Here is a 22,891-nt window from a genome sequence, read left to right as displayed (position 1 = left end):
TTTCCCTGTAAAGCTTAATCTTAGAAAATGCCTGTCTGTGCTAGAGAAATGGATTGCACATAATGTGCCAACCGTCTTTTATAGAGGCAAACCAGACTCACTGGGCTCTAATGCTGTAAAAGAAAAAGCTTAACAGGTATAATTAACCTGTGGAATGCCCTACCACGAGATATTCTTGAAGTACTGGCACTAATACCATCTGTCTTCATAACTCAGGGCATCAGCGGCCTACTAGCTGAGAGAAAGAAGCAATCTGCTGTGTCCCTGCATGACATGACTCTGCTGAATGAATTAAGAGGTCACGGTGACTTTTGGAGCAATGGTCACTGCTGGAGTTGGAGGAGGTTTGGGTTTCTGCATGAAAACGTGCAGTTATGTGCAGAAATGAGCAAGAGGGAGCAGCACAGGATCTACCACGAAGATTTCCCAGGCTACTGGTCTACACGAGGAGGAGAGGAAGGCCACACACGAGGGAGGCTGCAAAGGAGAAAGGTAGGTCATTATGGGGGTTGCACATATTCATTAGCTCTCAAAAAACTAGAAGTTACTAATTGATATGTTGGATGAGTAGGAATATTCAGTGCCTCCATGAGCATTGCTGAGTGGTGAAGGAGTGACTGTCCATTTTGGGCCTCGGAGCAGTTTGGCATTCAGCGCAGCCTTTTCATTCTTGCATGTGGGAGGCAGCAGTGCCCTCACATCCCAGGGGTTCGCACCTAAAGCCTTTGGGGGAGATGTTCCAGACACGAGACTGTAGTTGGGGGTTGGGGTGTGTGTGTACAGTGTTGGGGGAAGGACTACTAGGCCGTGCCTGTTTCACTTGTTTCACTAAAAGCTCATTTGGAAGAAGAGAGAAGTAGTAGCAAGGGTGTGAATGAAGGGTATGCAGAGAGATGAGCCCTGGTCTGAGGATAACTGTGCTTGGAGATGAGCTGGGCTCCTGTGTTCTGGTGCCGTGAAGCCCTTGTACAGCAGTAGAAGTTCCAGCAGCACTGGTCCTCAGGAACTTTGATACCAAAGACATGGGAAACATTTGAACTTTAGATGACTCCAAACTTCAATTGCAGTTTAGCAGGATTTTAAGGCTGGCACTTTATATATATAAAGGATATATAAATACACACACAATATATATATATATGTGTGTCTGTGTGTGTATTTTTATGTATGTTTTAGTTTTTTTCTCTTCTGTCAAATAAATTCAGTAACTTTCTCTTAGGCTAGAACTGGGGGAGCCTCTCTGGCAGGAAGAGGTTTGATGGAGCCATATGAAGCGTTGAGGCGTCTGCATCAGAGGTTCTTCAAATGTTTCATTCAAGGCCAGCTGATCATTAACATGAATATTTGATTTGAAGTCCTGCTGGTTTCACATGTCACGCTACTCTGGCACTGTGTGAAAGTGGTGGGAGGAGAGACTGGAGGAGGGGAGCAAGCAAGCAGGGAAGGATTTGGTTATCAAAGCAGAGGACTTAGATTCAAAAGTAATCGACAGAAGGAGATTACTTCGGCTCATAGTCCAGACAGGGGCTCTATCCTAGTAAATTAGGCCACCCCCTCATCCAGACACAAACCACTCTATGTGCATTACCAGCTTCATCCAGAGAGAAGGAGACAGTGCCATCACTTTGCTGCCAACCTGGCCAAACAGCAGTTTTTGCTGAATCCTGACTCTAAAGAATATTAATAAAAATAAATGATTTTACCCTTTCTGGTCTCACTTACAGCAGGTTGCTAATAATGCCTTATGAGGCTGCTACACAGTTCAATCAATAGTTTGATTTTTCTGCCCTGGAGTTGCCACAAACACAAACCCCAAGCTCAACCGGCGGAGCGAGGACCTAACCGCAGAGACAGCCGGGGATGAAGGGGGCACACAGGATGCAGCTCCTCATGACTTCTGGGAAACTTGGGCATGGACCACTCCTGTCAAGCCCTATCCTGAGCCTCTTCCCACCATAGCCGCATCCTGCTGAACCCACTGATACTCCTTGGTGCCTGGTGCCGGTTATTTATTTATTTCCACGTCGCCTATGGAAACATTCAGGTTTGACAAAGGGGAAAAAAGCAATTCAGCGTCTTTTGACAGAGGGAGGTTGATTTTCATTCGAGACAGAATGGCTCATTTTTACCTTTTTAGCTCCTGGAAGAGTAAAAAGTGAGAGGTCAAACCTGCATCACCATGACAACCCCTGCAGCGAGGGGTTTTGAGCAGATGAAGGGGAGTGATAATGGAGCTGAAGTTTTCTGCCTGTTCTCATAGTCGCTGAGATTTTTGTTTTGTTTTTCCTCATTTCTTCTCTTTAGGTCCTGTAAGGTGTGGCCTTGTGCATTTTTCAGGGGTTGAAAGGTAATATAGGAGAGTTTAAAATGCTGCCATACTCAGTCTGGGAGCAGGCCTTGGTGTAGCACTGCCTGGTGTTAAACATACAAACCGTATAAAAAAGAGCATCATAAAGAGCTAGCTGGGGAAGATCAAATATCACCTCACTTGCATTCCCTGCTCTAGTGTAGGTACAATATGCCAGCAAGTGCCTTCACATTATCAGGTTTGCATCAAAGAGAACTGTCATCCCTGCCTTTCCTTGCAGCACCTTTGGAGTCCAAAAATAAGCTCATTAAAACAGCCCTTCTCTGAGGAGAGAAGGGATTGCACTAATGAAGCAATCAAAAATGGGGTGGGGGGGCTGAGGTGACATGCTCAGGAGAGATTGCAGGTAAAACTGGAAGCTTATTCAAGATGCTGAGCTCATGTCCTAATTTCTTAGACCTGTGCAAAGAGGAATGTACAGCAACAGATTGCAAACAGCTGAGGTTACAGCCATTGAGCAAAAACAAGTTAAATTAATGTGACCCGGACAATCCTCCAAATTTTCTTCTACCTAGAAACTGAGCCCAGTACAGGGAAAAATACACAAAAGATCAGGCTACACATTTTTCTATCATTTTTTTCCAGGTACCTACTAAAGTGTGTATTCCCTAAGATGGGAAGAACTCTCAGGGTACAGGAATATGTACCCTTTGGTTTGCAAACATAGCACCTGGAAAAGGTTGTACTCAAACTCCATCTCCAGATGTTGTCTTTTGAACATGATGCTTCTTCAGTGTTTTCTTCAGTTTTGAAACAACCTTTTGTTGTACAACTGATATTTGAGTTGTGATTGCAACAAAAAAAAAAAAAAAAAAAAGAAAGCAGAGCAAGAAATCCTAAAGCATATATTCAAGTGTCAGAAAAGTTAATTTTGCTGGAAGAGGTAGTCAGACTTCAGTGAGATTTATACAGCAATCAGACAGTTATGCAGAGAAGAGGAATATCAGAGTTAGCACTAAAAAAGTTTTCAATGACTATAAAATCTCAAGCTGAAGCTGGTCTCTGTGTCCAAAGAATTAGGCTAAAGCTTTCGCAGTGGGGATGAATTATTACATTTGTGACTAGTGAGAGGTTTCTCATATCTTCTTCCAGTGTGGTGGAAGTGGCCCCTGTGTCAGGATGGAGCCTATCATCCAGACAGGCAAACTGCAAAGAAAGAGCACAGCTATGGTCTGTCTACCATGAGATTTGGGACAATAGCTGCATCAACACATCCACCCAGCAGGAAAGCAGAGCTGGGCTATTGGGATCAGCCTGCAGATAAATCAAAGCAAATCTGAGCGATAGTGATATGATGTTGCAATAATAATTCACTCCTCATGCTGATTTAGAAGAGGAAGCCAATTCAGCATTTCACAAACATGAGGGCCAGCATACAGCCCTGTGGGACAGTGTGAAAGAGAATAATCAGTTCAGATGGAAAGAAACTGTAGGTTATCAATTGCATAAAATACAGGCCTGGCAGAAAACAGACGAGATAATTTGTGGACAGGCCTTGGATTATAATCTGTGTTTAGACAACTGATTTATTATCTGCTGGACATTTGTATTTTAATCAACCAATCTGAAAAATTAGGTTAAATATGAAGACGCTGTATATGAGAGTGTTGCAGCAACATTAATTTAAACAAGATGTTTGAGTATGACAGAAAATGCAATTTCATCCTGATAGTGATGGGCTAGAAACCTCAGCTTTTCTCTTCCTGTGATGTGCCTGGGCTCTCCTCAGTGAAATTTGAACTTTTCTTATGATCTTGGAGAGGGGCTGAGCTCCTTTCTGCTGGTGCAGCTGAGGGAAAAACTCTTTTTGGGAGCTCATTCTCTGTGGACAAAATAAAAAATGCCAATCACATTGGCATCAGACCATTTGGATGCTTTAATTATATTTATTTGATTTTTATTCCTCACTGCAACTCTACTTAGCATATTGGAGTCAATGAAACCTCATGTTGTTTTGGATTCACTAACAACTCTTTGAAAACCAGACGCGTCTCAAGGGGGAAATGTTCTGAAAATGAATTGCAACGATCCCCAACTTTCATAGCTTTTCAAACATTTTAATGTTTGAATGATACCTGGCAATTGTGCTTTCTTTGAAATTATACCTTTAATCTTTAATGTTTCATCTGATTGATATGGCTGGAGCTAATTAACTTTGAAACATTTCAATTTTAAGAAAAAAAACTTTCCCATAACAATGGAGTGCTCAATCACAAGAAGAAAACTAGCCCTGAAAAGATGGTGGGACTGGCACAGAAAGTGTGAAAACCCATGCAAGCTCTGCAAAAATTCAAAAGGGTATCAACTAATGCTTGAGAGAAGAAAATCACAAGCAATTCATTTCTCTCTCCAGAGCTACTCCAGCTTACCTTTTGTCTGTGAAAGATGCTGGCATGGCAAGCAAATATTGCTGTCCATGGGTTAAAGTTCAAATGCATCACTTGAGTAGATGAGGAGTTCAACCAGGGCAGAATGACGACCCATTTCCTTCGGGGAGTGGTGACAGTGGGGTGGGGTGGGGTGGGGTGGGGTGGGGACAGACGTGGGTGTGTGGTGTAGGATGTAGACAGCCACAGCCCTTGTACAGCAGTTACCATAAAGTTTAAATAAATACAATAGCCTAATTTCATATGGAAGTACACTTTAATTAAGTCTCTGCAGAACAATGAGCTGCTTCCATAAGAGCTGTGAAAATCATCACTAGGGACTGTCCAGAGGAAGAGAGAAACAAACAAGAGAAGCTCTCTTTGTATAGAAACTATGTACAGGAAGTATTTTGAAAAGCTGTTTCCAGTTAATTTACCTCGGAAGAATTAATAACGAATTCCATTTTTTTTCTCTGTTTTTATATAAACTCCCTAGTCCAGAGTCTCATCGGGTTTACCAAGCTGAGGAAGATGCAACTTATTTGCAGACTAATGCAAAAACATCACAATATATTGTGTGTGATGTACACCAGTAGGCTTAGCTAGACTGAAATGAGTTGCTTCTGGGCTGAAAAACTGTGCAAGATAAACACCAGATGTCTAAGGAAAAAAAATCTGTTCTTCCACAAAGTTCATGATGTGTTCCTTAAGTTAATATGGTCAGGTATAGAGATCAATAGGTGCTGGGAAAACACCACATTTCCCATTGCTTTCTTAAATTCCTTTATTTCCTTAATTAGGTCTGAGTTCCTAATGCACTGGAATTACTACATGAAAACAAATAATTTTGCCTTAGCATTTCTACTAACCCTTGGATGCTTAAGCACATGTAAGCACAGGTAAAACTAGCCATGTTCATCACATTATTCTCTTCCTCAGACTGGGATGCCCAACAAAGGAAATTTCAGCTGCCAAGAGTCCCATCAGGCACGTTATAACTTGTGATGATTTGGGATTCAGTAACACCTACAGAACAGGTATGCTCATTACAAAGACCAAATTGAGATGTTCCCTAAATCCCTGCCAGATAGAAATCTGCTCAGGTAACAGAGCAGACTGATGTTCAGCTAGATATTTCCAAAGTATGATTTTTCTTTTAAGTCTTGGTGAGTAATGGGTATAAATTACCAATGGTCTAATTTTTATCTATTTATTTTTTTGATTGATTTATTGATTGCCTCATAGTATATTACAGATAATTTTATTTATTTTATTTTCAACTTTTTATAGGTTTAGAAGCTGCCAACTTATGGCTTGCAGCTATACAAGACTCAGGCAGGTTAGATCTAGGGAAGCACAAAATCATTTGATGCTTGTCTTACATCTAGGCTGTAGAGGCTTTTGGCCAGGCACCGCCTTTGTTTGCTTTTTTTGTTTTTATGCAGCTAGGTAACATAGCTGGGCCCAACTCCATATCAGTTGTCTTGGGCATGGCTGCACTGTGACCAGAAAATCATTACCACCAGACAATCAGCTCTCAGTGCATGAAAGTTTCTGCCGCCTGTTTGAAAACGAGTTGAAGCACTTGTGGAGGTTTAATCGAAATCTAAATACATGTGACTGAAATTGGCTCTCTGTGATTATTTATACAAGTAAATCTCTGCTTCTCAGAAGCTCCCAGAAATCAAATGCCAGCCTTGTATGATTTTTTTTTTTTTTTTCCCGAAGGAGTAAATATTTGGTGAAAATACTTTGCTGTATTAATTTTGCTCTGCCTTCTCTCAGGCAGCTCTGATAGGGATGGAGAGACTCCTAATGTGCATCAATGAGCCCGCAGTGAAGAGGGATCAATCTAGCTGATTACTTGGTCCATAATGAGTTATTCTCAGAATGAAACCCAAACTTTTCAGGTAGCCTAGAAAATTTTCCTTATGCATCTACATATCCAGCTAAAATCTTCCAGGAACTGTTCCTCATTTTAACACTAGGTACGTCAGGTGTATTTTAAGCAGGAGGTAGTTTAAGCAGAGTAACACATATTTCCATGTTTTTCTAACCCCCACCTGAAAGCACATCTGCCAGTAAGTGGTTTATAACTTGACAGTCAGCCACTGCTAATTTCTTAATGCTATATAATGCTATATAATGTTCTCATTCCCTGTTGCTGACCTTTTTTTTTCTTTTACTTTTTTTTTTTTTTTTGGGTGTGTGGTAACCCTTTTACCTTCTTTTTCCCTGCTCAGGCCCATTAGCAGGATGTTGTGCAATATGGTGCTTGTCATCTGTTTCAAAGACACAGTGATGAGATACAGGTATGCCAGATGGATAAACCTAGTGTGACTAATTATTGTGTATTTGCCTTTAATTATTATCATTTATTACCAGAGAAAAGACAATAGAGGTTCCCAGACTCAGAAAGGAATGTCGGCAGAAGGGGATTTTTTTTTTTTTTCATGAGACTGGTACATCAGCAAGAAAAGTTTTCTTCCTGGGGAGAAATATAAGCAAACGTCAAGACAAGAGGAGTCAGCGTGACCCATGCGATGCTTTCCTTTCCTTGACATGCTCGAGAATCAGATATCTCACAGGTAATACATAGTTTCTTTGTAATTGTAGAACAGCTTTTCCCTTACTTGAATGTGCATGCGCGACATAATGAATGTATGGGGATCCTTTAGTCATTTGCAGGGATATCTACTCTGGGATGCAGTGTAGCCTTTGGTCCTCTTTCTGGTCATGTCCTGGGAGGTGAGGACAGCCTGAGGTCTGCCCTTTTGGCACTGGCAGAAAGGGGAGTGAGCTGGTCTGGGTACAAATGGGCATCCAGGTGAATGGGAGATGAGGCTTTCCATTGCTCTGTAAGCCAGGTGGACCTCAATCACTTCGTGGAGAATTCAAGTCCTAAGCTGCAATTTTTGTATAAAATATAGGCTCAGGGTAGCAAATATTATCAAAAGGTTTCTGTACCTTCAGACTGAGCTCTCAAACCTTTGGATGGAATTTGCCTCTGTATGCAACCCTAATATACAGGGTCCCTACAGTGTTTGCTATAGTCATAGACTTTCCACTTTTAGGTATTATAATGTTATTATCAATAAGATTCCCTCAAAACCAAACCAAAACAAAACAAGAGCAACAAAAACACATATAAGACAAATCTTTTAAAATACAAGGGATAACTCCTTTGTATCTCAGTAGATCTAGGCCAGACACTTTGCTCAGCTCAGGACCCACAGCCTGATGTGCTAGACTACTTTGAATACTAGAAAGTTGATGTCAGTAGGGAACTTTTTGAAGTGTTAATACTATAGCCCCCAAAGCTGCTTTCATCTTACAGCCGAAATAGCTATTATTTACTGGTGCAAGTAGGATTATGATGGCTCATAATTTTGATCTTCTTGCTTATAGGGCACAGCACTTTAATTTGGGAGCAACCATACTGATTTGGTAAACAGATTGAGGAAGAACTTCAAACATGGTCTTTAAAATTCATAAGGATCTGATTTAGTACATCTTACACTGATATTTTAGCATATTGACTCTATGGCTAAATTGCATCATAACCTAGAGGACCAGTCATACACCACAATCTATCGCAGAAAGTAAAAGACATAATCAATGTCACCAATCTGCTGCAATATTTTTATTAGTAGTATTTGTCAGGCAAATATGTGCAAAGGCACTTAAAAAAACAAAGTCCATACATGGACAATTTACAAACAGGAGAAAGGGCTAAATTTGCCACTGTTTGCTCTGAATAGCTTACCCAGATTACAGGCCAATTTTGTTTCAGACAGAAATATTTTCCATAACAGTGTCTGCTGAAGTCAAAAAGAGTACTATTCCTTTGGCTGCAGGATGGGCTCATGGGCTGGGTTGTATTTTGGGATTGGCAGCTCTGACCATCTCCCTTTAACCCATTTCACCACAGTTTGACTGGGACTTGACTAAGCACTTAATATTCTGTGATTGCCTTGATCGTGGACTTCTACTTCTAAACCTAATGCAATGTCATTAATATATAGCAAGAAAAATCTGCCCCTAATAACCAAGACATATTGCATTAAGTAGGCAGACTGGGAAATAAATATGCAGAATCAGCCTAATGAAATAACTTGCCTTTGGTTGCAAGAACCTTCATCGTTCTTAAGAAGATTTAAAGTTAATCTGACTCAGAGCTGTTTCAGTCCAATTATTTTTCAGGAATTTTTTGGGGGGGGGCTTTATTTTCCTTTTCAGTACCATTATTTAGTCTTGGCAGTTTTTATTTTGTTATTTTTTTGCATATTGAGTAAATGCGAAATCAGTTTACCACCATTTTTAAGGAGAAATGAAATGCCCCGTAATCCAATTTTGATCAAAATTCATTTTTGCTTTCAGGGACAAACCAGTCTTTGCAGTTATCTCCACATGCACAGAGTTGATAATAAAGCAAAGTAAAGCTCACATTCTTTTCCCAATGAGAGAAAATTGCACGTGGTGGGAATGGGGCATTGTTCGGCAGAAGAACAATGTGCCATTCCTCCAGTGTGTGGCAAAGCAAGAGAATGACAAGAAGATGATTTCTCCCTGTGCTTCCACTTTTGTTTTTCAAATGTTTACAGGCTCAAAGTAAGCCTTTTTTCCCACCTCTGGCTGGGTGGTTCTCTTCCCTGGAAACCTTTCTGTCTCTCTCTTCATATGCCTTGTGTTCAAAGAAGATAGCTTGCTACTGCAGCACCTTTTCCAAAGGCAGCCTTGAGAAAGAGAGACAGATTCATCTGTCTTCACAGACCCGTTTTACAGCTCCTCTGCCTTCCAATTCAGTATCCATTGTCATATGGCTTTGCGAAAAAAAAAAAAAGCCACAATGCATCACAAAAATACAATTATTTTCAAAACAGTGACTGTACAAACAAGCCTTGTATGTTTTACATGGTGCATGAAGGTATAATGCTTCCTTCCTTCCTTCCTTCCTTCCTTCCTTCCTTCCTTCCTTCCTTCCTTCCTTCCTTCCTTCCCTTTCTCCCCTTCCTCCCTCCCTTCCTGCCTTCTATTATTATTATTATTACTATTATTATTATTATGCTGGCTTCAGTGATTCCTGTTCAGTTCCTAACGTGTTCACCTGGTATGGTATTCACCTTTGCCCCGGAGAACCAATACCTAAAGAAGGCATTGTGTTTCTCTTGTGCAATATCAGCAAAATCAGTTGTTTTGAAACGGTTCTTTGCAATCAAGCAAAGCCACTCCATTCCTCCTATAAATGCCCTTCTTCCTTCCCACCACTCATTTCCTCACCAGCTCCACCGAGCTACAGGGTAGGCTTTTCTCCATGTTCATTCTTCTCTGACATCAGTTTACTTCTCCATGTTCTCAGAGGTCCTTTGTGTGTATATATACCTTTTGACTTGCAATGGCTATATACTGATGTTGCTTCAGGTAGGTAAGCAGTGGAGAGAAAATAAATGGTTTGAGGAACTCTGGGAACAATGCTGGGAGTTGTAAGTGAGGGGACAGGCAGCAGAGAACAAGAATATAGGGGAATGGGGATTTGGGCCTGTAAAAATGTTTGATCTTCACTTTCATACTAGTGGAAAACATAGCTTTTAGTGAACTTCCTTTTATCTTCAAATAAAACTACTCATTCAAAGATAGCTGTGTCAAATACTCATTCATATACCAGTGCTGACAGCTTTTTCTTCTCCACGTTAAGGTTAGTTTAAAGATGTCTTATGGTTACAAACATGTGATTCAGAACTGATAGAATTTACACAAGCTCTGCTGCTGGAGAGGATTCCCCGATCTCTGAAATTTTAAGAACAAGTCCCCCCCATGCTGTCATCCAAATAGTGAAAAAAAAAAATAAAAAAAATCAAAAGCAACAGGTACAGGAATACTTGTGGACTTTATTCACCTTGATTTGTCTATCTGTATTTATATGGATATCTCCCAGAAATGTGCCTAGCATTAGCCATTGTCCCCACCAAAAAAGGCCAATAAGATTTTCATTATAAATAAGTGGCCACAATGGGCGTACATTAATTGTAAGTATGCAGCATCCCTGTTTCCTTAGGAAGGTTCACAGTTGGACTCTTCAAATTAGACAAACAGAATGCATGAGCAGTTGGTGTAGTCCGTAACACAGATGCTGAAAAAGAGGAGACCGAATCTAGTTGTCTTATTCCTGGTTTCTTTCTCTGGAACCTATAGAACTATAAAACTATATGAAAAGATATAGGGTATATGAATGAAGCCAGATGCATTGTATCTTGGCATTATCTTCCACAGTCTGAAAGCACTTGGAAGCCCTGCTGAATTGTTTTTAGATCTTCCCCCCCACACCTCCTTGAGGTATGGTGCAACCAGATTTATGTTGCATCGTGAGCTGATATCAGAGTTGAGAGTAGACTTTGGATTTCCAAGCTTCCCACTAAAGTACATTTCTACTGTATTTCACCTCTGTTTTAAAGGGCTCCTGCAGTTTAGAAAAATAAGGACTGCTGTCTGTTGGTTCAAGAGAAGGTAATGCAAAGGGCATTTTTCTAAGCTAACACAGAACATTGAATATCAAGTAGATTTATTCAACCAAAAGAGCTTTTTATCCCAGGCATCTGTCACTGTATCACCCATCCATGTGAACCATTGGGATTCTGAGCCCACATAATTCTGTGAAAAAAGTAGCAATGAAACAATTCACTCCTGTGTGTGGCTGGACTGTTCTCTGAGATGTGCTTGGCCACACACATGAGTCTGGGTTGTCACATCTAAGTATTAGATGGGAGGATCCATTGTTTAATAATCATCTTGATGTTATTTGCAACTGCCAATTGTAGGTGACACATCGGTATGGGATATTATTAAATGGATCTCTATGGTACTCTCCCAAGACAGATAGCAAATGTCTTCTTTTCCACAGTGGCAGGAACTAAAGTTGTAACTAAAACCATGAACTTTTTATACAGGCTGTATTGCCTTTTCAAGTTACCTTTATTTTTATTACCTTCTCATTAGTTACCTCCTTGTTTGTATCTATTCTCCTTGAGATCTTGCAGTTTCTTGACTCTTCACCCTTTCTATTTTCCTCACCATCTAACCTTAGAGCACTCTTCTTTCTTTCTCTCTCAAAATCTGCCTTCTGGTATTTTCCATGAATCCATCTGCATTGAATTATTTATAGTTACAATAAAGTCTGCTTTTGTCTAATGTTTATTTTCTTTAATAACAAGAAACATGGGGAAAATGTTCCAAAGAACCGAAAAAGGACTTGACTTTTCCTGGACGCTAGGCAACGGTAGCCAAAAAGTACAAAACAAGCCGTAGGATGTTCGTAAGATGCCTTCTAAAAATAATAATACTTAGTACTTTGGTATCTAATGTGCTTTTTGCCTTCATTATATTTCTCAAATCTGAACCTTGGTTATAATATTGTCATGTCACTCTAAAGGCCCTAATAGACAAGGAATTATTGTAGAGGCAACCAGGGACAATAAGCAGATGGATATGGCTGCTGGGGCCAGGTCTCTGCTACCTTTTCATTGTCCTAGGTGTTTTATATAGGTCATGGAAGTCACTTATGCTGGTCATTCCTGGCCAATGGGTTTATCTTGTGTTTGGGAGAAATTAGAGCAAACAATATATCTTACTTAATGAGTCATTGGTAGTCCTTTGTTACCTTTTATTGCTTGTTTGAATTTTCTTTTCATTATGATTTAAGGGCTTTTCCCATCTCCTTTTCAAGTGGAAGGTTTATGTTGTTCATTTGCTTCTTTCTTCCCTTCAATTATGCAAGTCATGCAAGCATTTCCCCTTGAACACTTTCCAGCATCTCCCACCCCATACCTCTCCCCTCCATGTCCTCCCCCTCATTTACACAGCTCCATTCTCTTCTGTGTTTCCTGCACTGCCTACAGTAATTGCACTTAGCATGGATGCCATGGGGGAGGGAATATGGAAAGGCAGAAGGTAAAGAAAGGACTTCTGAGGGATCTGGATGAGTTAAAACTGGAGACTCCTCTGCACATGTGAAAGATTGAAGATGTAAAATAAGCAGCGGAAGGAAAGGAAAAGAAGAACAAGTCAAAGTCCAGGTCCAGGGTGACGAGAAACATTCCCAGCATGGAAGCAGTTGGATCTTGTCTCTCCAGAGGGAGCAAGGAGGGACCTGGAAGCTACAGAGTTGGGATTGCAGAAGACGTGGTCCTTGTTCTCCGTTCCACCCATATGAAGCAAAAGCTAGAGAATAAGGCTTGGTGAGCCCTCCTTAACACCTCTCCTGGCAAAAGGTTGTTTGGGGTGGTTGATTGGATGCAGGGGTGGCTATTTTTTCTCTCACTCATTCTGTTTCCTTCTCTATTCCATACCCCTTGACCACTTTTATTATTGCAATTTCTTGTCTAAAGAAAAATGTCTTAATTGCTTCTGTTCCACCTCCAATGTTCAAACCACAGGAAAAGTAGGATTCTGGCACCACAGAAGCAGTGTCCTCCAAACTTTGGGGCTGTACCTATAAGCTGGGGATGAAATCTACCTCCAGGAATTGCAGTGACCTAACCCTGTGCTCCCCAAGGTACGTTAAGGCTGTGAATACCACCCCTATTTCTCAGAGATGCTTTTAAATGTTTGCCCCAGAAAGAACAAACACATGCCATCAAACAGCTTAACTAACAAACACACCTTCAGAGACTGGCAATTCCCCAAATTAGTCCTCAAAACTCTCTGAAACTTCACTCATTTGGATTAAAAGCTATCTGGATGCAGAACGCTTGAGCTATAGGAGCTGCACATCTGTGGCAGGTACCTACTTATTTGTTTGTTTTTCATTCTCACACTCACCTACGTTAGCTGATCTCTAGCTATCAAATTGTGATGGAGCAAAGGTAATAAAATGGCTGTAGGACAGAAAATCCTGCCAGAAGTTCTCCCATGGCTCAGCCAGACCTAGAAGATGCATAATTCAATTAAAAGGAATACAAAGTTTTTCTCTCTTCATCTTGCTGCTTTTTCTGTCTCTTCTGTGTATTTCATATATCCATATATATATATATATATAAATAAATACCCACGCATGCGCATACGCACATACACGCACAAACCCACCCCTCCCCTTTCCAATCCTTCCTTTAAGGTTTAATTTAACAATAACATTTGCGATCGGGGTCCTGAGCATCTCAAGGGCATTGCGCTTGAAATTGCACACACTCCGCACCATTTATCATAGGCTGACATGTGTCATGTTCCAGACTGCAGCTCCAAGAGGTTACAGCTCACGACTGCTCCTTTGTTGATCAGCTGCCGAGACAACTGAGGCACCTTTCTTTCTTTTTTTCTTTCTTTCCTTCTTTCTTTTTTTTTTTATTTTTTATTTTTATTTTTTATTTATTATTAAAGCTGCACTGTCCTCTTTTCAAAGGGTTCATTCTGACACAATAGCGAAAGAAAATGAATCCTTCTCCTCTCTCTGCAGTCTCCCCACCCAATCTTTGTCAGCACCAATTCGGATCCTATTTACCATGGGTTTGATATGCTAGCCTGTGCTGGTTAATATTACCTCTTAGTATTAACTGTGAGATGAATAAACTCTTTTTATGTTAGGTCTCTGCTTGAGGAGAAGAACAGGGTGCTATTAACTGCTAAGGATATTGGGGACAATGGTAAGGAAGTCTTCAAATGTTTTCTGGTGGCAAAATCCAGGCAAGATTTTTCCAAACCAGTGAGCTTCTTCCATTGCTGAACTTCAGTCCTGCAATTTTGGGATAATGAATTTTCCCTCCTCCGCAGTTTCTGATTTGATTACTCCATCCCTTCTCCTTTACTTTCTTGGTGTCTTGCAGAGCTCTTGCTTCCTGCAGAGCACCTGAGACCTGTATGTATCTTTGCAGAAATGATGCCTACAGCAATTCAAGGAACCAGGCTGTTCATAAAGCATATTGACAAGAGCTACTGAATTGTGCTCATAAATCACTTGTAGATTGTACTTCTGCCAGTCTTCATCCTTCCAATCAGCATTCGTACAGGGTATGGGTACAGGTGTCATCACAACTTAATGGGTAAGGGATGCAAAATGCTATTGAAAGAAAGAAATGGGGTTGGCATACTTGTCTAGGATATGAGCAAAAGCAGACTTTGCTTCATATTTTTCTGTTTTCTAGAGGAAGTAGGCATGTCAGGTGAGCTAGTCATTTCTTTTATAATCATTTAAAAATCAACCCAATTTTAAAGCAAGAAATGCTGAGCTGGAGCCGATTTCCACATTTCCTCTCCCTGCTTTCAAGTTCATGTCTGTCCTGGAAGACTCAGAGCCCAAATGTTCAGGTCCCAAAGCCTGGCTGTGTTTTGGAATGATATTTGATCCTTCAGATTCCTATTCCCCTCTGAGCTCTAAATCATGCGATGTTCATCACCACCTGTTAGCATCAAGCACAGCCTCTGCAGACACAGTTGGGGTTGCCTTACTTTCTCTCCCTCTTTCAGCTCTTGTTGATGGATATTTTCAGAGGTTTCCTTGGCTTTAGAGGCCTTTGATTAATCAGAGGTGCCAGATGGGAAGGCTCAACTACTACCACCACATTTGTGTCACACGCCTATTAGGTTCACAAATGGAGGTTTGGTGTTCTTTTGCTCCTTGCTGGCAAGATTTGGCACTCCATCCTTCACTGCATGTTGCTCACAGCCACCCATCGTGACCCTCTTTGCCTTCCAGATCAGCACAGGCCTCTTTTGCACACCCAAACTGCACTTTGCTGTGTGAAACTGGCTCTTTTTGTGCCCCCTTCTCTAGTTTCATGGCCATAGCTGGGTAGTCCCAAGCTCACAACACCCTCTCTGGTTCCACAAGGAGCCAGCTCCCCTTGTGTCGCCTTTCTGACCTTGACTCCTGCTTGATCTCTGCCCTCCCCCTCCTGCGAGGCACCTCAGGGGCCTTGCAGGGATGATGTAGTGCCACCAGCTGGGACTCAAGTCGACGGCGGGCCTTCGCCAACTTTCAGTCACATAACTCTCCCTGTCCTGGGGCACACGGCCACCTGCATGGTCTCGCCTTCCCCCACATTGAAGGATGGAAAAGGATTTGCAAAAGCAGGAGAAAGCCATGCATAAAAGGGAGAGACCACCATAAACACTGCTGCCTCATCAGTCTGCCAGCTTCAGCAAGTGGCGGGTGCTGGCGCTGCTCCTCTGCCCCCAAGCAGAGAAGCAGCTTTATGCTGCTGGGCTGCATGGTCTTGAGCGAATATAATGGCTCCCCACAACGCCTAGTGAGACTTACTGAGGATATTTAAGAGGGCTGGAGCCACATTATTTATGGAGAGGCTGTGCCCTGGGTGTGCCTGTGCCTTGCTCTCTTTTTAGGACAGCTGTTCCCATGAAAGCTGCTACGGTGTTTTAATTACTTGCTCCAGAAAACATAGGGACTGGCCTGGCCCCCAGCAGTTTTAAATGGAAGATAAATAATTTTCAAAGTATTTTGTGGACTTGTAGGGAGACTGAAGGAAGAAAGAGAGAAAAAATATATTTTATTGTCAAGCCCCCAAATAAATAAATGAATAAAAGCCCTTCAGCTCTCCCACCTCTGACAAGAGATATTCTCGCCATAGTATTGCTCAGGAATGAGTTTCCTTTGGGAAGGGATACACAAAAACTCTGAGCACAACAGAAACATGACAAAGAAGGCAGCTCACAGAGCAGTCAGACAAGCAGTCAGTCCTTTGAATATCTCAACCATGCAGTATCACTATGAGTGGATTCAGAATTGGCTGAACATCCTGGTCTCCCTCTGGAAGGAAATATGGCTACAGCAGCCTCTATTTATTGGGATGGCATTGGGGGAGGCTGGAAGTTAATTGGCTCCTCGGATATGAAGAATAAAAGTAACCTTGAGTCCCTCTGCTAATAAGAAAAGAAGATAACCACTGAGCCCAGCAACATATAAATAAGAGGAGAACCAATAATGACTTTAAAAAAGTATTTAAATGCAATCAGGCAGAGCTGTTTGAGATATCAGAGGAAAGAATAATGACATGTGTACAGTAGACACAATGTAGATTACAATTTATAACAGGATACAGGATGGAGCCAGCACTTGATTAGGGGACCATGTTACAAATTTTTCAGCATATGTCCTCTGTTTTTCTTTGCCTTGGCATAGATAGCTGGGCACTGATGGTAAGTAAATCAGATTGTCAGAAAATGCCCATGTTGATGAGAATTGCAGGATCCAAAGAAATTAACTTGACTTGTATTTTAGACAATTCTGCCATATCCATTCCTTGCCCAGAGCTGTCAATTGGAAAAGAGTTGTGCCTGCTCACAGCTTTAATCAGAGATAAAAATTATCCCTAGTTCATGAATATGTTTATCATGAAGACATGTCAGTGGCAGACAATAGATTCTCAGCACACAGTTCTGCATGTCTTCCATTAAACATGTCATATACTGAAGTGTCTTGTTCTCTGAACAGCACCCTCATACTCAACACATTGCCCAGCTTGTGCCCAGACACACGCAGAGCCTGAGAAAGGGGAAGTCCTCCAGGATGAAACACAAGGAGCTTCTGTTGATGAGCCTGTAGGACCTTAAAGCTCCCTGGGTGTCTGCTTGCTGTGCCTTGGCTGCATAGGAACCATTCACCTACTTACCAGCGATGAAGTCAGAAAAGAATTTTTCCCTACATCTGATCACAAAGGCTGCTGGGGTTGCTTTTGTCTTCTGTGGTTTAAGGCTCAGTTTTCACCCTGGACATGTTTACAGAAACGTTCCCTGCAGTTGTTGGGACCTGAGATGTCAGCACGGCTCCTGACTACTCCTGTGGTAAGTTGTGCTTCCAGTGGGGTGGGGGAGGCTGTGATGTGCTGTTTCCTATGGATAGTCAGACTATGAAAAAAGAAATTCTCTTCATGGTTTGAGTAATCCTTTCCACTTCTAAATGTCTTTTCCATGCCAGGCTGGTAACCCCCCAATCCTCGGAGTATCCTAAATTAAAGAAACCAACACCAGAAAAAAACAACAAAATCAGGAATGCAACTGGCAGAGTAGCAAAGCCGAGTAAATGGTTGACAAGGGATGTTTATGTGTTGCAGTGTGTTATTTTGGCTGCTCTGCTTGTCAAAATCCCCCTAGAAAACAGAGAGAGCACAAGCAGCTAAATGAAGGCTTCTTGTGGGGCAAGGGCTGGCTGGCTGGCAGTGTGTGTGCGTATAGTGTGGGTATAGTTTTGTGCGTACGGTGAGGAGGAGGGAAGCTTGTCATTGTGTTTTCTTTTCTAGACAGTCATAAACACCTCTGTTTATTTCCAGCCTGCCATCTAAATTCAAAATTAGCATAAGTTGATGATGTTAATTGATTTATATGCATGCAGGCAGTGCTTTATCAAAGGTAGAGGGACATAAGGTCGTTCCCCTAAGGGCCTCCAGGGAGCAAGTACCCATCTGAGATAATATTGAGATTGGCATAGTTGGGTATATAACTGCTTCCAAGTATGGAGAAATGAAGTTCTTTGTCATTAGCAAAACAAAAATAAAATAATAATTTATCCTATTAATATTGTAATTCTCCTTTTAATAAATGCTGCCCTCACTGAGGTCTAGGAAAGTGCCCTCTAGGTCCACCAAGGGGTGGCACAGGCTGCAGCTGGCAGGCTGGCAGCCTTCCCAGAGAACAAGAAAGTCATGTCGCAGAGGCCAGCTGAGCAAGGCACTAGAAATTTAATTCCCTTCAGGTCGCTCTACCACTGCCATCGTGGAAGTGTCAGGGTGATTCCTTAGAGGAGGCCAGTGATGACACAGAGACAGTGAGGAAACAACAGAAAGTTCTCCACTTTCTAAAGAATTTCATGAAAATATTATTTCATGAAAATATTATTTCATTTCTATCCCCTAAAACTGTACCAAGAGCAGAGCCTCAACTTGCAAGTTTCAAAGGACAGAGAATATTTCTCATCTTACGCTGCCACCACCTTAGAAAGGGAGGGAAAGAGAGGAAACAATCTCAAATATACTGTGGTCGTCAAAATATCTCACTATTCTGATTTGTTTTCATCACCTGTTTTAAAAACTTAGTTTTTGTTAAGCATGAAAATGGGATAATCCGAGTTGACAGTTTATATATATATATATATATATTTTTTTTTTTTTTTTCCTGAGTAAGTCTGGGGATCTAGAAGAGAAATCTATCTCAAAAAAGAATCTTCCTTTTGTAGGCAAACATCCCCTGCCTGGCAAATTGGGAAATTTGCCCTCCTTAATGGGAGCTGCACTATCTGATTGCTGCCTGATGAAGTAGTAGCTCAGCGAGGCCACCTCTATGCCGAACAATCCCATACATCAGAGGCCATCCATTTGAATTCAATGGCTTTACTGGTGCTAAGAGAGGATATTGGAAACCTGGTCTTAAATCACACTTTTCAGGTAATAAGTGGCAATGAATGGAAGAGAAAAGGATGCAGGAAGCTTATAGGATTTAAGGAGTTTCTTTTGAAAAAGAATCCACCCCACTGCTGATGGCCAGATGCTCACGTGTGTGTGGAGATGTGAAAATAAAAGCAGGGTGTAAAGCTGTTAGCAGTGGTTCACAGCAACAGACTAGCTCCTGTCAAGGAAAAGCAGGTTAGGTAAACTTTTCAGGTGTTTGGAGGTGAATCTTTTCATTTGTGCACAGCCCTCATTTGACCCAACTATTTCACATCATTACCAATTGCTTTGTTCGTACGTATCAAACTTCCTTCTTGTGCTTTATTGGTTTCTGCTCTCACTGACCTCTTCCAGCAGTTTACTTTCTAACATCCTGAAAGCTTCATCATGTCTGTTCAGTGCACCTCACCTAAGGCTGAGATTAAAACTTAAAAAAGAGAAAGAGTGAACACAACAGGAGAAAAAACAGAAGAGCTTTTGGCAGCAGCCTGGTGACACACTGGAGTAAGTGAAATGGGATGGGTAACCACCTGGAATAATGGCAGGGGGAAAAAAAAAAAAAAGGAGAGAGAAGAAGCTCAGAGGATTGGCTCAAAGAGCAGGGCCTGGGTGAGAGCATTAGTGGAAATAGCAAGCTGAGCAGACCCCGGGAATGGAGAAAGCTGAAAGTGCATCATCTCAGCTCTCTGTTACAAAGAGGATGCTGAGAGCAATTAAAATAAAATATGGGCTTATTTGAATCACAACACCAAGCCCAGATTCCTCGTATCCTCTCCCAGAATAAAACTAAGGTGCAAGAGAAGTCACAAGGGTATCTGAAGTGAGGGAAGAGAAGAGACAAGGTAAAAATCAAAGAGGGGAGAGCAGATTGCATCTGACCCCAGTTGCCGGACATTTTGCTATAGCATAGTGATCTATGGGGGACAGAAAGGAGGTGAGAGGACATCAGCCTGGCCAAATTTCACTCAGGCTGAGCCCAGAAACTTCTGCCTCTTCTGTTCTGGGAACTCACAGCAGGGTTATGTTTGGGCTGCCTAAACAGAGCATTGCTGCCATTGGTGGAGGATAAACATTTTAATCAGCATAAAGGGAGTAAGACTTGGGAGTCTGTCTCTGCTTTCAATGGGAGTGACAATGGAAACATTCAATACTTTTGCCAGGAAGCATCTTAAGATTTATTTGGTGTCAATAAAAAATAAAATAAAATAAAATAACTGACAAATTTTTTTTTTTTCTTTTAATTCTCTACTATATGGTAGAAAATTAAAGTGCAAAGCCAAATACTGTTGTGTCCCCTCAAAAAGCTGGCCTGGATTCTCTAACAGTCAGAATCTTTCTTTCAGTTTTCCTTGAAAATGTAGTTCTGACAAAATTAGTTTGTTGCTATAAAGTGTTTCTATGTTGAAATTATATAACTTACAGTTGGTATACATGTGACTATCTCTAACACACTGAGAAACCTGACCTCCAGGTGTTTGTCTCTCAGGTTATCCTTTAAATTGCAAAATTCAGTCTTTGCTTTAGGCTTACAGTACCATGAAATGTCATAAAGTTCAGTGATGCTTGGATTGGGACTTTTGATTTTGACACATCAGAGCAAAACACTGGGAGGTCATGTTAAAGGAGAACGAATTTGAGGAAAGAGCAACAGGAAGTCTATTTTGTGATGACAATAAAAATTATGTGGCTGCCACTGCAACTACATGAAGTCTCTTAGCAAAAGGCACTATGCAAATTTCAAAATAGAACTTTTGGTTTGGGGAAAAAAAACGCATTTGTCCTGAACTCTTTTTTAAAGAACTATATGATGATTATTTTTTTTTTTCTGTGTACATACTGCTTATTTTATAATGCTAATGAAGAATTAAATTGCTACATCTTCAGACTAATGACCCTTTTCAAGACTATTTTAACAATGTCTTCACAGCCTTTCCAAATCACTGCTCTGCATTTAGGAGACAGAGGGAAGTTTAGATTCCATATCTGCCTTCAGTCTTTCTGCCAACTGTAGATTTGAGAAATGCAATGCCATGTCCCAGGGTACATAAAGCTTCGCTTTGGCGTCCTTGACATCTTTGGTCCTTGTTGTGGCTATCTCATAATTCATGCAAGTGATGCCATACAACTGTAAGTTTTTCATGAGGTCATAAAACTGATTTATAGAGGTTTTTCCCATAATCTCCAAGCAAATTAAAGAAGGCTGATGGAGCTATGCAACTCACTGTTGCCTCAACAATAGTTTCATTCAGAAATGACACTGAATAAGATTGAGGTATTAAGATAGCAAGAATGTCCTTAAGAAGTCTTGTCTGTCTATAAAAAATGGGGTGCCTAAACACCAAGAAGGGTTGTTTCTTCTAGACATTTTGTTGATTTTAGCCATGGCATCTACTATAAGATTAGTCAGACATTTTCTTCCTTTGCTTTCTGCTTCCAAATGCAAAAGTCTGATTAACCCACTGCAGATCTCTACTTCGTAAAAGAATATGAGGTTGCGATTCCTTCTTTCTGATGTATTTGAAGTTAAAGATTATATCTCCTTCAGTCAGCATTATATTGACTTTTGACTTTTAGAATAATTCCACATTAATAGACTAAATTCTACATGTATGTATATATACGCATAGACATATATATATGTATATACAAAAATGTGTAGATATGTATGTATATCTATATATGTAAAATTTTGTAGAAAAAAAAAAATTGCAAAACACAAACAAGCTACTGTATTTCCAATCTGCTTAAAGTGGACATTTTAGAACTGTAGTAACTTTATACTTCCATCTTTACCTCTGAAGCTGTATGTAAAGTGCTTGCATTTTGACAGAACTATATAGTCCAAATAAGCTCTCACTGAACTGTCTCCAACTTCAATATATGCCCTGTGTCAGACTTGGAGAAAGCTTGGATGTAGTTCCAACCTCTGTGGCTGGAACAATTATACAGCAGCCAATGGTCTATTATACCTTTTTTTTTTTTTTTTTTTGTCTCTGAGAATCTCTCTTTTCTAGCTAAAATGTTCAGGAGAGCTTGCAAATTATTTACTACTATTGCTCTGGAATTGAACATAACCTTAAAAACATTTCTCTGTAGTAGCAGTCGAGGTGATTCGTCCATCCTTTCTTAAAAATGGTGGTATATCATTCCTATCTTTGCTCCTCAAACTTTCCCCAGCAGGTTTCTGAAGACCTTTTTGAGGTAGGTGATATCTTTTTTTTTCTTTCTTTTTCATTTGAATATTTCATCTCAAACTTCACAGGGAGACGACTATCTCCCAGCTGCATGAAACCAGCCAGGAGTGTTTTATATGTATGTTCTAAGGCATTTGATGCAATCTGTACTATGATTATATATAAATAAAGACAGAAATTCTTTTGAAAATCACCTTTTTATTGGAATGAGTGGGCCTCTTAGAGGAAAAAGACTACAAGATCATACACAAACTGAGAAGGATCTAAAGGTGAGAAATTCAAGTACTTTAAACAGTATTTGAAACACAAACATTTAAACAAGACAGAGGATGGAAGACATCCTTCCATCAGAAAATTAATTCTTAGAAGGACTCCTTGAGTGATTTAATAATGAAAATACTGGGCAAAATTCTTATCTCATAGTTTTGTGAAATAGATGCAACTTGACAATGTGAGTTTATTAAAAAAACGATGGCATCAACTTTGTCATGTTCAGGTGGAGTGTGAATAGATTTAAGTAAATAAATAAAAGACAGCTTCTTTGACACACACAACAAAACTGTATTTCAAGGCAATGCC

General features: G+C 40.7%; 1 long non-coding RNA gene across 1 annotated transcript in view; it reads left to right on the top strand.

Annotated features, from left to right (window-relative positions):
* LOC137863000 (uncharacterized) overlaps positions 1–22,891 on the top strand; it is an 89,622-nt gene that overhangs the window by 48,692 nt on the left and 18,039 nt on the right. The window contains exons 11-18 of the long non-coding RNA XR_011100617.1: positions 217–492; positions 5,674–5,771; positions 6,978–7,046; positions 7,120–7,322; positions 12,627–12,965; positions 13,164–13,282; positions 17,171–17,520; positions 18,908–19,115. This is a non-coding gene — a long non-coding RNA (uncharacterized lncRNA). The remainder of the gene's footprint in view (positions 1–216; positions 493–5,673; positions 5,772–6,977; positions 7,047–7,119; positions 7,323–12,626; positions 12,966–13,163; positions 13,283–17,170; positions 17,521–18,907; positions 19,116–22,891) is intronic.

This window comes from Anas acuta, chromosome 12 (assembly GCF_963932015.1).
Source record: "Anas acuta chromosome 12, bAnaAcu1.1, whole genome shotgun sequence".
NCBI lineage: Eukaryota > Metazoa > Chordata > Aves > Anseriformes > Anatidae > Anas > Anas acuta.
This window is presented reverse-complemented; position numbering and strand designations above follow the sequence as displayed.